We start from the raw sequence: 12,074 nt of genomic DNA on the forward strand, positions 1-12,074 counted from the left end.
CATAGGACTAAATATCTTTGATGTATACAAAATAGCTATCATTGTATTTATATTCTAACTAATGTTCAACCGGAGCAGATGGTTAGTGTAGATACCTCCCTATTTTCCCGGAAAATGTTCACAGACAGCTTTCCCACCCCCCCCCCCCCAACAAAAAAGGGGAAAGATTACATGAAGTTTTCCTACAAATATTTCACACATTCCAAAGCCTTTCTCAAATAAAGCAACAATTCCTCGAATTCCTTTAAAATACAATCACACATCAGATGAACCTTTTTTCCTGCTTGGACGGTCCCCTTTTCAAGTCACTAACGTGACAATAATTCGCTTGGTATGCAAATTGATGTCATTTTTCTGGACTTTCACCATCTCAAACGGCCAAGATGGGGCCCTTGTTTAATTCGAGAGAAAAATATGCCACGCCGCCGCCGTGTCTGTCGCACCTGGAGCAGCGGCGCCTAATTGGATGCTGGGAAAGCCGGTGTTCTTTATGATGCCAGAGCACAGGGGACTACGATTCGGATTTGGAATTTGCATTTGGCAATTAAATTACCAGTTAACCGCCTGGCAAAACACACACACACCCTGAGCATTGACTTCAAGTTTGCCGCTGACCATTCAACTTTGACCAGACTAAAAACCAGACCATTTTTGGGTTTTAAAATCACGTTGCATAGGCGACGTGGTGCATTGAACCGATGTGCCAAAGAGAGACAATTTCAATATGTTGTGCGCCCGATGGCGTTGAAGGCGATTATAAATATAAGCTCTGGTCCGTATCCTTCTCCACCTTCTAGGGACCTGCTTTCTCCTCCCACTCCTTGTGCTTGACAAAAAGGACTTGGCATTTTCTGGGGGCGTCTTCAATATATCCCATATATATCTCTCCTTGCTCTGGGAATGCCAGCTTTGCAATCGCATGTCGGGAAACTTTGAAGTGGCTTTCGGGGCCAAAAAAGAAGCTCTAATGAAATTTGAGTAGAATTTTGAACTTTTAATGCCTCTTCTTGGCCGGAGGAGCACTTGCTATCCACCCACCATTCCTCCTGGTTTCGATTTCCAAATGGTTAACGCGCATAAAAAACTTTTCGCTTCACTTAAATTTATTTTTATTGCCAACACAATTTTAACGAATGGTCAAAATGGGTAGCCAAACACCAGAGTTAAATTGTTGAGGTGCGAGTTAAGCTTGGAGGCTTTGTGAGGTTTTTGGGATTTCAATTTTAGGAACTTAACCTTTTTCATTGAGACTGATACTTAAATTGTTTTTAAACATTAGATGGGTTTAGATTGTGATAAATGACTGTCAAGTTGTTTATAATTAAACCAACTGGTATTTAGGGATATTTTAAGGAGAAGAAAAGGGAGTTGCAGTAGCCAAAGATCTTCCTTAACAATATTATTTAATTAGTTGCTAAACAAGACTATAAATAATAATCTTCCTTAACTCTTTTAGTACAGTATTTAATAATACTTAAAGTAGAGACTTTAAATAATTTGAAATTCTATACTATTTATATACATTTCTGATTTAACTATTCATTTAGTTTACTCTTTTAAATTTTATTTAATTCTTGTCCCTTCCCTTACTTTCACCATCTTTTCTTTAGAACCCCTTGACCATTGGCTTTATGGCCACTTCAAGGAGCTTTAAGCACAAGTAATAGAAGTCTAAACTTGGTAAGAGTAATTAAACTAGAAAAGAAAGAAATTAATTAAAGTGGTATTCTTGACCCTGATGCTCCTGTAAATATAAACGAAGCTATTGCTCACAAATAGCAAAAGTCCCGTCAACGTGGCGTGTTGACCACATTTTGCTTAGATACTTTTGGCTTTAATTTATTAAGTTTGTTTTGTTTTTTTTTGGCCAAGAATATTTTTAGCACTCCTTGATGAATATATATACGAGAATGGCATGCACATAGAGTCAGGCAGGCTAAGGGCCACCAATAGCTCAGTGAACCTTGTCATCCATCTCGTGGAGCAGGCGAGCAGAAGGACACTGAACCGCAGTGCCATCAGCACTTGACGTTCTCCTGTCATCATTATCTATTAGTTATGGCCACGCCCCTTCTGTCCCTGCCCTTGGATCCTCCAACAATCACCTCCCATTTAACCTCCGCCCCTTTCCCCCTTTGGGCTAATTGTAAGTTATTGACACGAAACGTGCCCTGGGCCAATGACAACGTTGATGATGATAATAGGGCGAAAGGGGTTTTTCATTCAAACGCCCCCACCTGTAACCTATAATTATAAACTTCCGCCGGCTATGTATCCTATCCTAGAAGGATATCTACCACTCTCACTGTTCTTAAAACATCAACATAATTGAATTATAAATGGTTTGCTAAAGATAAATATTGAACCAATGCCTGGGGACAAATTTCGAAAGAAATTCCGGAATCCTTGGGGCTGCTTGGAATGCAAAGCTCATGTTTAAGTTTGCCATTTCTTATGAAATTCAATTTCCTTTTTAGCTCATTAATTGCCAGCTTGTATGGAATAATAATTGTCTGGGGATTATAGAACTTAGACCCTTGTCAAATGTGAGAGATGGAATCTCTTGAGCTTAAGCGCCCACACAAGGCTTTAAAATGGATGTAATTTAATAAGAGAAAGGAGAATATATTCACCAATTTATACTATGTAATAGCGGAGTTTTATAGGCAAAAGGTTAATACAAATTTAAGCATTTAAGACTCAACTATCACGCAGTTTCCTTGTCATGTTTCGCTGGTTTAATTGCTTCAACTTCGAATTTTTCTTTAGGACCACAACTAGTTTGGGCTTTTTTCATTTTCAGCGGGTTGCCAACGGCTTCACTTCACGGGGTCATAAAGCTAAAATTTCATTTTCCTTTTTTTTTATTTCTTCCTCCAACAGCCGACACGGCGGGGCAATTTACTCCGCAGCTTGACTTGATGCCTGTGTTGGGGAACAAGCGCCACTTCCGTGACTTGGATACAGTTTCAAATTTGCCAGTTTTTTTCTACTACACTTTCTCATAGCATATATGTAGATATGTGTGTATATAGCCTATGCCCTTGGGAAAGTCTCAGCATCAAGGAAAATGCGAGATGAGCGACAGTATTCCCCTTTCTTTAAAGCAAGAATGTTTGCTTGAAATTATCATAAGAAATAAATACAATTGTAACAGGTTTTTAACTTTACATTATTTAAACTAATATTGTCTTAAAATTGTCTAGCAAAGGTTATTTAAATATTTAAATGTTAAATTTTTACTTTGCTCTTGGGTGAACTCTTTGTTTTCTTTATTCTCTCTATCTTTGCCTGATCCCACAGGCTTTGTGTAAACATTGGCTGCTAAAAACACATTAATGTGAGATATTTGTACACATTTTGGATAAACAGCTATGCTTTGCCAGTCCTCGAAAGACCCGCCCAGTTCTGTGGATAATGTTGTCAACCGAAGGATAAATACAGGACTTGAAAATTATGCTCAGTCCTTAAGCAGCTGCTGAGCCTGGTCCTTAGTGTAAAACTGTCAGGAAAATAGGGAATAGGTACTTAAAAAAATATGCAGACTAGGTTATACGCACTATAAGAGATAATATATAAAATAAAGTATAAAGTATTCCAATTGAAAAGTATGGAATATGATACTGAAGTTATTATAAAACCTTTCTTTGGTTTCTTACTTCTAATGAAATGTAAATCTGAAATAGAAAGCAAAGGCTTTGCATTTAATATAATTCTTAAATTTAATACCAATAAACCATATATAATAAATCCTTCAAGATTACAAGTTTATAGCTTCTTTTGTAAGTTTCTCATTAAGAACGATCATAAAAGACCTTATACCCAAGTTTCCGGGGAATTCTTTTTCCGAGTGCAAAAGGGAACTCATTGAACTTTCCCCACACACACACCCAGGCACACCCAGGCACACACTTTGTGTTGTGCCGCCGAGATGGCCGGATGCAGATGCGAATATATATATGTATCTATATACATCTTCTGTGAGACCTTGGACAAAGAAACTATTAAAAGCGTACATGGGACGCTATCTATCTCAATGTGGGCTGTGTTCGTTTGTGCTTTATGTGTTCGCCAAAGGGTTCATTAGACTTTCCAGCTATACAACATCAAAGCCAATGAACGTATAAAATGCAGAGAAGGTGGAAAGTGGAAAGTGAAGCTACTGCAGCAGCTGCGGAAAAATGGCACAAGAGCAAACAAAAGCCGAGCAGAATGGATGCAAACGTGACACACGACATTCGAACAAATTGCGTTGGGCCGTGTGCCGAGCCCTGAAAAGTATGCTAAGGCAAAAGCCGGTTTTCGGGCCAAGTCAAAAGCCACCACCCACCAGCAAAAAAAAAAATAAAAGAAGAACTGGCTCAAACTTTGGCGACCGGACCTGGCAAAAGTTTGGCCCGAAGAAAGAAATGGGCGCAAATCGCTTGTATAATTGTCGATGCCTGAGGATATTTCAGTATTCTTCACTCTACCCTTGCTTGAAACACTATAAAAAAAAACCAGCAACTTTTGTTTTAGGAATTTCGGAATGATAATATTTATTTGGTCTTTAAAATTTTATAAAACTGAGCTTACTTTTTGCGTGCATATTCTTAGGGTATCATACATTTATTCATTGTTAATTCATATTTAATATATATATTTATTTATTTATATTTTATTTAATAAATTGGTTTATTAAATGCAAATAACCTTTTAAAAATGTTAAAACAAAAATTAAGTTCATATAGAGTAGCTTATAAATTAATAAAGTTTTTGAATACCTTAAAAAGGTCTTTAAAAGTAATGCAATTTAAAGTTTAAGGACCGTGTTCAAGGTTAATTTCTAGTTCTTTTACGATAAAGAATTGCGTATCCTAATTTTTCATCGCTTCTAAAACCCCTTGTGATTTCATGACCACTTACGTATACTTTTTAATTCACAAACTTTGAATATTTTAAATATATTGTGTAAAATGCATTTAAAATATACTCTAAAGTGATATAAAGCGAAATATTTTGTTGAAATCATTTATTAAAATGGATTTTCTATCTAAATTTTAGACATATAAAAAAAACTTCTCCAAAATGAAATGCTGCACTTTGGTAGACTAACATTTTCTTTCTCTGCACATATCCAGCCTTCAAGGACGCGTTTGATTTGCACACGCACGTTAAGCGCAAAGTGCTGTCTGCCTTGCCGGCAGGTCCTTTTCAGGACCTCTTACAATATGCCCCTCTGGGCCGTCATTATTCATTAGACGGCTCACCAGAGAACCAGAGAGTGTGCCAAAACATTTGCCAACGTGCCAAAGTTTGACTTGGCAGGCCCAACATTTGCTCATTCGCTGGCTGTTCTCGGCTTGTCTTAATTAGTGGGGATATGGAAAGTTAGCGCCAGTTTCCTGCCTTTAGTTTCCAGACTGTGGAACGAGGTTAAAATTGTTGAAACCAAGAAACCACTGGGTAACATGATTTAATCGGAAATAACTTGATAATTTGCAATATTTTATCAGCAAAGAAACTAGGAATACTTAAACGAATACGTGTATAATTTTATATTTAAAGTAAAGGTATTTAAGAGAACGCTTTCTTCCGTGTCGAATTTAAGTAAGCATAAAATTTTTACTACATAAGCTTCATTGATTTTTCTGGCATACAAATGACAATGGTGTGTTTATGAATAATGCGAGAAATTGTTTTCCGGAACAGAAACTATAAGCTTGATTTTTTTTACGTTACGCCTAGTTGAGTCGTAAATGGTTAAAGCTCTTTCCTCTGACTTTTTCTTAGGCCCAAAATCTCTTTCTTCCATCAGTTTTACTGCCTTGAGCTGCTTTACTTCCCAGTTTATATAGATGAAGCATTTGATTAAATTTGTTCATATATCTTCTTGGTCATAAAATAAGTCGGGTCTCACAATGCATGTGAGGGAAAAGGAAATGTTTTATATATATTTGTATTTGTGTAAAAAATCACGAGCAATGCCACAAGCAATGCCATTGAAAAATAAATGATTATTAATGCAGGACAAAGAATTTATGGCACAAGATTTAAAATAAATGCCTTGGGTATTTGTTATGGGGTTAACCCCAGTTGTTGCAATGTCAAGTATGTCATAAATCTATGCTTTTGCTGATAATTCATCAAGTTGTCGATGGGGATGTGAAAGGATGTTCATTTCTGGTCATGCAATGCAATTGACATAACTTGATATAAAAAGAATAAGGTTTAAGGGAAAGAAAACTATTTCATTTATTATTAAGAACCAGGTAAACATATTTTTACCAGCAATTTCGGCTATTGTAGTTGATGGCGAAATTAATTGCCCTTGATGAGCTTCTCCTTAGCCAACCGCATTGACGTTTTATGTTTGCCCAACTGCTGGGTAAAATCAATTAAATTTCAATTGAATTGTGACTGAATGACAGTGGGGGTGCGTCAGTGTTTGCCAGGCTCTTCATTCGATGCTCTGGAGTTCGGGGACAATTGATTTAAATTCCATTCCATGCGCCATGCTGCGACTCAAAATTAAATTTGCATTCAAAAGTCCTGGGGAAACTTTTAATCCCGCCCTGGCCCCCATCTCCATCTTACCATCTTCGCCATCTCTAAGCCCAGTGTACACGTACTTAAATTATTTACCAAAAGCTTGTCGGTCACAATGTAATGCCAAAGTACTCTGCGCATCCATTTGCTGGCCCGCGACTTATGCTACTTTTCCACTTGAACTTGGCCATGAAACTACCGGGTTTCCCTCTGGCTTTCCAATAACGGGAAAAAGTCGAAGAAAGAAAACCTTTTACTATGGTTTTTTTGTAGTTGTTCCCTGGTTAGTTTTGCGGCTTATGCCCTCGCAAACATTGGCCAATTCCTGGGGATCTCAACTTTAAACACATGCACTTGGCAGCTTTGCCTAATGTCCTTACGAAGCGAGTGACATTGCGGCCAATCCGCTGGCACAGACGATTGATTTTTGTTTGTAAACTTTTATGCAAGCAAATCTTCTCAAACAGACGGCACAGCACACAGTACACACCACACAACATGCCACACCATGCCACACCACACCCTCCAGCCAGCCAGGAGCACAAACACGTTGCAAGTTTTCCCGCATTGTTCAATTTTTCAGTATCAAGTTCACGTTGCAACTGCCACTTGAGTCGAGGATTGGTCGAATGCATCAAAACGACAGCCGGAAATCGATGAACTAAATTTAAATTGTTCGCAACAAAACTATTGTGCACTTTAAGGCATTCATCCTAAGGTGCGAATAAATCTATAAATGTTTATATTTTTATATGCTTGAAGGGTTTTATGATTTTGGTCAGAAGCTTATAAAGCAGTGAAGGAGTCATTTCCGACCCTATAAATCATATATATTCTTGATCAGCATCAACAGCTGAGTCGATCTAGGCATGTCTGGAAGAAATCGAAAACTTTAAAAATATTTCCATTTTTGCAAAAAATGATAAGGGGTTACATCATTAAAATTGCCAAAAACTGGCAAACAATTCAATTTTCTAAAATTTAAAACTGAGTATGCAGATTTATTAACCCAATAAAAACTAGCAAAGGAACGCTTTCTGAATTAAAATTGAAGCATTTTTGGGTTAGTTATAAGGTTTTTACATTTTGATTTTGTCGAAAAAATTGTTGTAAAAAAATATCTATTTAAAGAATGCAACTGTTTTAAACTTACTTATTATCGTTTTCCGGATGCCATCCTATAATTTAATTCTCTTTTTTATGGGCTTTAATTTATTAAATAAAACATCATCATCATAGAAGCCTCACCTCAATAGTTATTCAAAGAAACTTTTCTATTTATTCAGAAACTTTAGAACTTTTAATTAGATTTATTTCATGTCTGCCTTTACTATAGCCATAAAAGACTGTGTATATGAAACCCTATTGCATATGGTCAGTGGAAATTTCATAAAAAACCTTAATTTTTACATAAAAAAACCTAGATTTCGTAATAAAATATGCATCATTTTGTGTTGCCACAGCTGCTCATCATCATCAGCTGCAGCTGCCACGCGAGAAGCGAGTTGCGAGTTGTGAGCACTTAGCTGCCGGAACTTTCGCCGCATTGCCAACAACTTCCGCTGCAATAAAGTTGGACATTATGGCCGGCTTCGCAGCTCTGCGAAAAACTCCTCATTCTGTATTCTATTGGTGAAATTAAGTACTGCGTCCCAGACGATAAACATCATTATCAGTTTAACGAACAAAACGGATATTTGGCATTTGTGTTTCCACTTCCGCATGCCTTTAAGCCTTCAAAACCAGACTTTGTTGATGCCCCCTGATGGTAATTTTCACTTAATTATCAAATCTATAAAATCTTAAGAATTAGTTTTTATTATTTTCAAGCCGAGTGCACATGCAAGTGCATTAACTTTGGTTCCAGCTAACTCTTGGAACTAGGATTCTGCTTAATTCTCATTAGAAAAGTCCAAGTTGTTGAGTTGGCAGAATATCTTAATGACTTTAACAAGAGGTTCCTACTTAGATAGATGGGGTTTTGATCTTATAGTTCTAGGAAATCAATCCATTTATAATATTTTATCATAGCAAAAGTCTTTATACTAGATTTTAGTTTGGTTATTTGAATAGGGAAATCGAATATCCTCACTTTTAAGTTCTTAATCGAAGTTTTCAGGACGTTTGATAGATATAGATTCATTTAATTAAGGATTATGAGTAAGTGTAACTTATACTTTTCCTTTCTAAATAATTGAAGCCAGAAAATGCATTTCCTTTTAATTAGTTTTCCTAATAAATGCATCTCCTTGATTTTTGCAAACGAAATATAAGCTTAAACTCAAACACAAAATATTCGAAGCATGGTCACCCCAAATTAAGAACGCCTGCGCAGTGTTAACTGGGCCGAGAGTGAGAATAAGCCAGGCCAAGAATAAACAGCCGGTAAAATGCGCGCCAATGTGGGAACAGCAGCAACAATTCGCCACTAGTTCAAGTTCAATGCAACAACAAAGGCCAGCAGCACGTGACGCAGATGTGGGGGAAGCCTGCCTGCCTGCCGCAAATGTTGGCTAACAGAGCTCTGCTATTAGGTCCTGTTAACTTGGCCAAAATCAGCGGACGATTGGCGTTGGTCTCGGGCTCGGTCGTCGTCAGAATGTCGCGGCATCTCAAACGATTCGGACGCGAAATGCGAACTGTGAAAATAGAGCGATCTCGGCCAAAGTGAAACCGAATGCTATTCGGATAATATTTCATCCGTTTTCGTACTGAAAATAAAGAAGAAAAATAAAAATAAAAATATACCCATACGAGTGTGAGTTCGCGAGTTCGACATGAACGTGATTCTGTGAAATATTTATGCTAATGTTTGTGCAAGTCAATAAATTTCGAAAAACTGCATGGAGATGTCAAAACATCGGAATAGCGCAATGTGATTTATGAATTGAACGTTTCAATGGATATTTACCACAATAAAGGAAGGAATGGAGAGACCTTCGAAATATACATATTTTGTAGCCATTTATTAAACAAAGTATCAATTACAGCAAGTTTAAAATATAAATCATTTGCGGTTTATAGTTTTGGTTTTGTTTTGTGCATTTAAATTTTGTGGTAATTATCAGGCACAATTTATTTTAATACTATTTATTCTTTATGAATACTTAAAGAGGATTTTTATGTTGATTTATATGATGAAATGTAGGAAATGTATTTAATTTCGCTTAATTTTTCAGGCATATATAATTATTTTGATCATTTATTAAGTAATGCAAATTATTTTGTAATATAATGTAGAGTAATTAAACCCCTCAAAATGAAATATTTTAATTGCAAGAGTTTGTTTTTGGTTTTTTTTTTAATTTCAGTTAAAATCCTTGAACAATGCAGAGCATTTTTAAGGGCAGTGAAAAAGCATCTCGCATGCAAAATGAAACTCCCACTGATTTTCTATTGAAATTTATTCTTTTCATGATTGACATAATTCTCCATCATTAATGGGGATCATTTCATTCTGGTTAGTTTGCTTTGACGGCATCTATCTATTTTTTTTAAGCGGTAGAATTTTCCAGGAAAATTTTAATTAGATTTTTAAAGAGATATAGAAAAATTTTGGAAAAGCGAGAAAAATTCAATTGCAAATTGACTTGCCAGTCTATACATATTTAGCATTACAATGTATTTGAGGAATTATTTGCATTATATATTTGAGTATTTTTGTTTATATTTATAGAAATGAATCGAATTCGTCGAGCTAATAGAAGATTCAGTAAAGTTTTACAAACAAAAAATACAAACGCAAGGCCTACATGTCGTATACGTAATATAACGTATACGCAATATCACGTATACGCCAAAAAGTAAACAAGTGAATTCTGTGGCAATTAATGCAAAATATGTGCTTCAAATAATATTCCCATATAAAAATATACTTTTTTGTTTCTAATTTAACATTAAACTTGAAGAAAATTCAACTCGATATGTACTACGAAATGTCATCATCTTTTGCTGGCAGGAAAAAAAAATTGAGCTACAAAATACATCAAGTGAAGCTCTTGTGAAATTGTGCTTTGCATGTTAAATCAAGTGAACAACTCAAATTTTCCCGGCAACTGGGAAAAAGACGACATTAAAATAAACTTGCCAAAAAGAAGCAATTGTCAAGACTCGAAGAACAAAGCCAAAGTTAAATCAAAAGCAGTAAACTGGAGGAGAAAACAGTAAAGCGAACACAAGCACTCACTATTCCCACAGTCAGGTAAGAAAGTTTCCGAGAATTTTAAATATTTAATATAAATTTTGATCCGGAACATAACTCAGCAGCCTTCCATGAAGATTTTCAGATAATCATCGAGCACTTTGACTTGTGTGCTCGCACGTGGCACAAACAAAAAACAAAAGAAAAATTATATTGTGAGCCTTAACAGGACTCTGACTTCCTTCCTATTTTGGCAAATAGAACAAATAATCATGATGGCAACTTTGTCACAGGTGTGTCTTATTCCCTGCTCTGCGGATTCCATCTTTGTTTTTTGTATTACTTGTGATTTTGATTTGTGTGCGCGTGTCTCGATTAACAAATGGCAGATTCTTATTTACACAGCCCCGTGTCTATTTGACCCACCTTTTGCCGTTTGCCACCACCACTCAGCCACAACCCACAATTCCACAGACAGCGGTTCATTAGGATACCTTTTGAAAAATGTGTTGACACGTCCTAGCACATGTACATTCGTCCCAGCTGGGAAAATTAACCGAAACTGGGGAGGAGTGAGGAAGGTACTTCAAACATTTCTGAAGTGATTTAATAATGAATTATTTATCAGGAATTATTTATTTCCCATATTATCCGATATAATACTCTTTCCAAGGGCTTAAAAGGGGCTTGGAATTTATGACGAAAATTGTGAGACTCTCGAAATTACTCTTTATAAAAGATTAGCATTCTGATTTCAAAAGATTTTAAAAATGATTGACTTGTGAATTTAGTAAACTTTTTAAAAGAAATAATGAAAGAAACTCCTAAAAATAAATATTAAAGTTCATAAGATAAGAAAACAATGAACTAGCAATGATTTTTAGAAAGTTATTACACCTAGAAATTCCTCTCCCTTGTCTATTAATTATATTCCCCAAATAAAATTCGTTGTAAAAGTGTCTCTTGTGGATTACAAATGACAATAACGACAGCTGTCATTTCTCAAGCTCATATACACACACATATCTATATATAAAAAAAAAATAAAAAACACACCCTGCTCTTCATTATCGTTATCGGCTATAATAATTTATTATACGCTTCATGAGGCCTAGGAAATAAAATTTCTGTGGAAACAAAACGTTGTGCCAACTCAATTTTTCTGTGCCACTTACAAATCTAAAAAAAAAAAAATACGCGCTCCTGTCGTTTCCGCAATTTCCTGGGACACCGAGTGGGGCGTGAAAATAAATAAATATTCATTCCCTTTTCCCATTTGCCAGATTAACTGATTTAGACATCATCAGCCACAGCAACCAAGGCTTGTTCAATGGCCAAAACTAAATGAAGCGCAAATGACAAACACTCGAGTGGGAAAAGATGTGAGGGAGGACAGAGTGGCTTT

The 12,074-nt window shown here is 36.0% G+C and overlaps 1 protein-coding gene across 15 annotated transcripts in view; it reads left to right on the forward strand.

Annotated features, from left to right (window-relative positions):
* The window catches only part of TrissinR (Trissin receptor), a 64,341-nt gene that overhangs the window by 12,006 nt on the left and 40,261 nt on the right, over positions 1-12,074 (forward strand). For 2 of the 15 annotated variants that reach the window (XM_086831005.1, XM_086831010.1), the window contains exons 1-2: positions 9,122-9,286; positions 10,205-10,729. The exons of 5 other annotated variants lie outside the window; for them this stretch is intronic. The gene's annotated coding sequence lies outside the window, so the exon portion shown is untranslated. Of the gene's footprint in view, positions 1-9,121; positions 9,586-10,204; positions 10,730-12,074 lie in introns of those variants that run through there. 8 more of the 15 variants (XM_086831008.1, XM_086831015.1, XM_086831006.1 and 5 more) reach the window with 5 other exon arrangements.

The sequence above is a fragment of the Drosophila serrata genome, unplaced genomic scaffold (genome assembly GCF_035046125.1).
Source record: "Drosophila serrata isolate PLE 108 unplaced genomic scaffold, ASM3504612v1 contig_240, whole genome shotgun sequence".
Taxonomy (NCBI): domain Eukaryota; kingdom Metazoa; phylum Arthropoda; class Insecta; order Diptera; family Drosophilidae; genus Drosophila; species Drosophila serrata.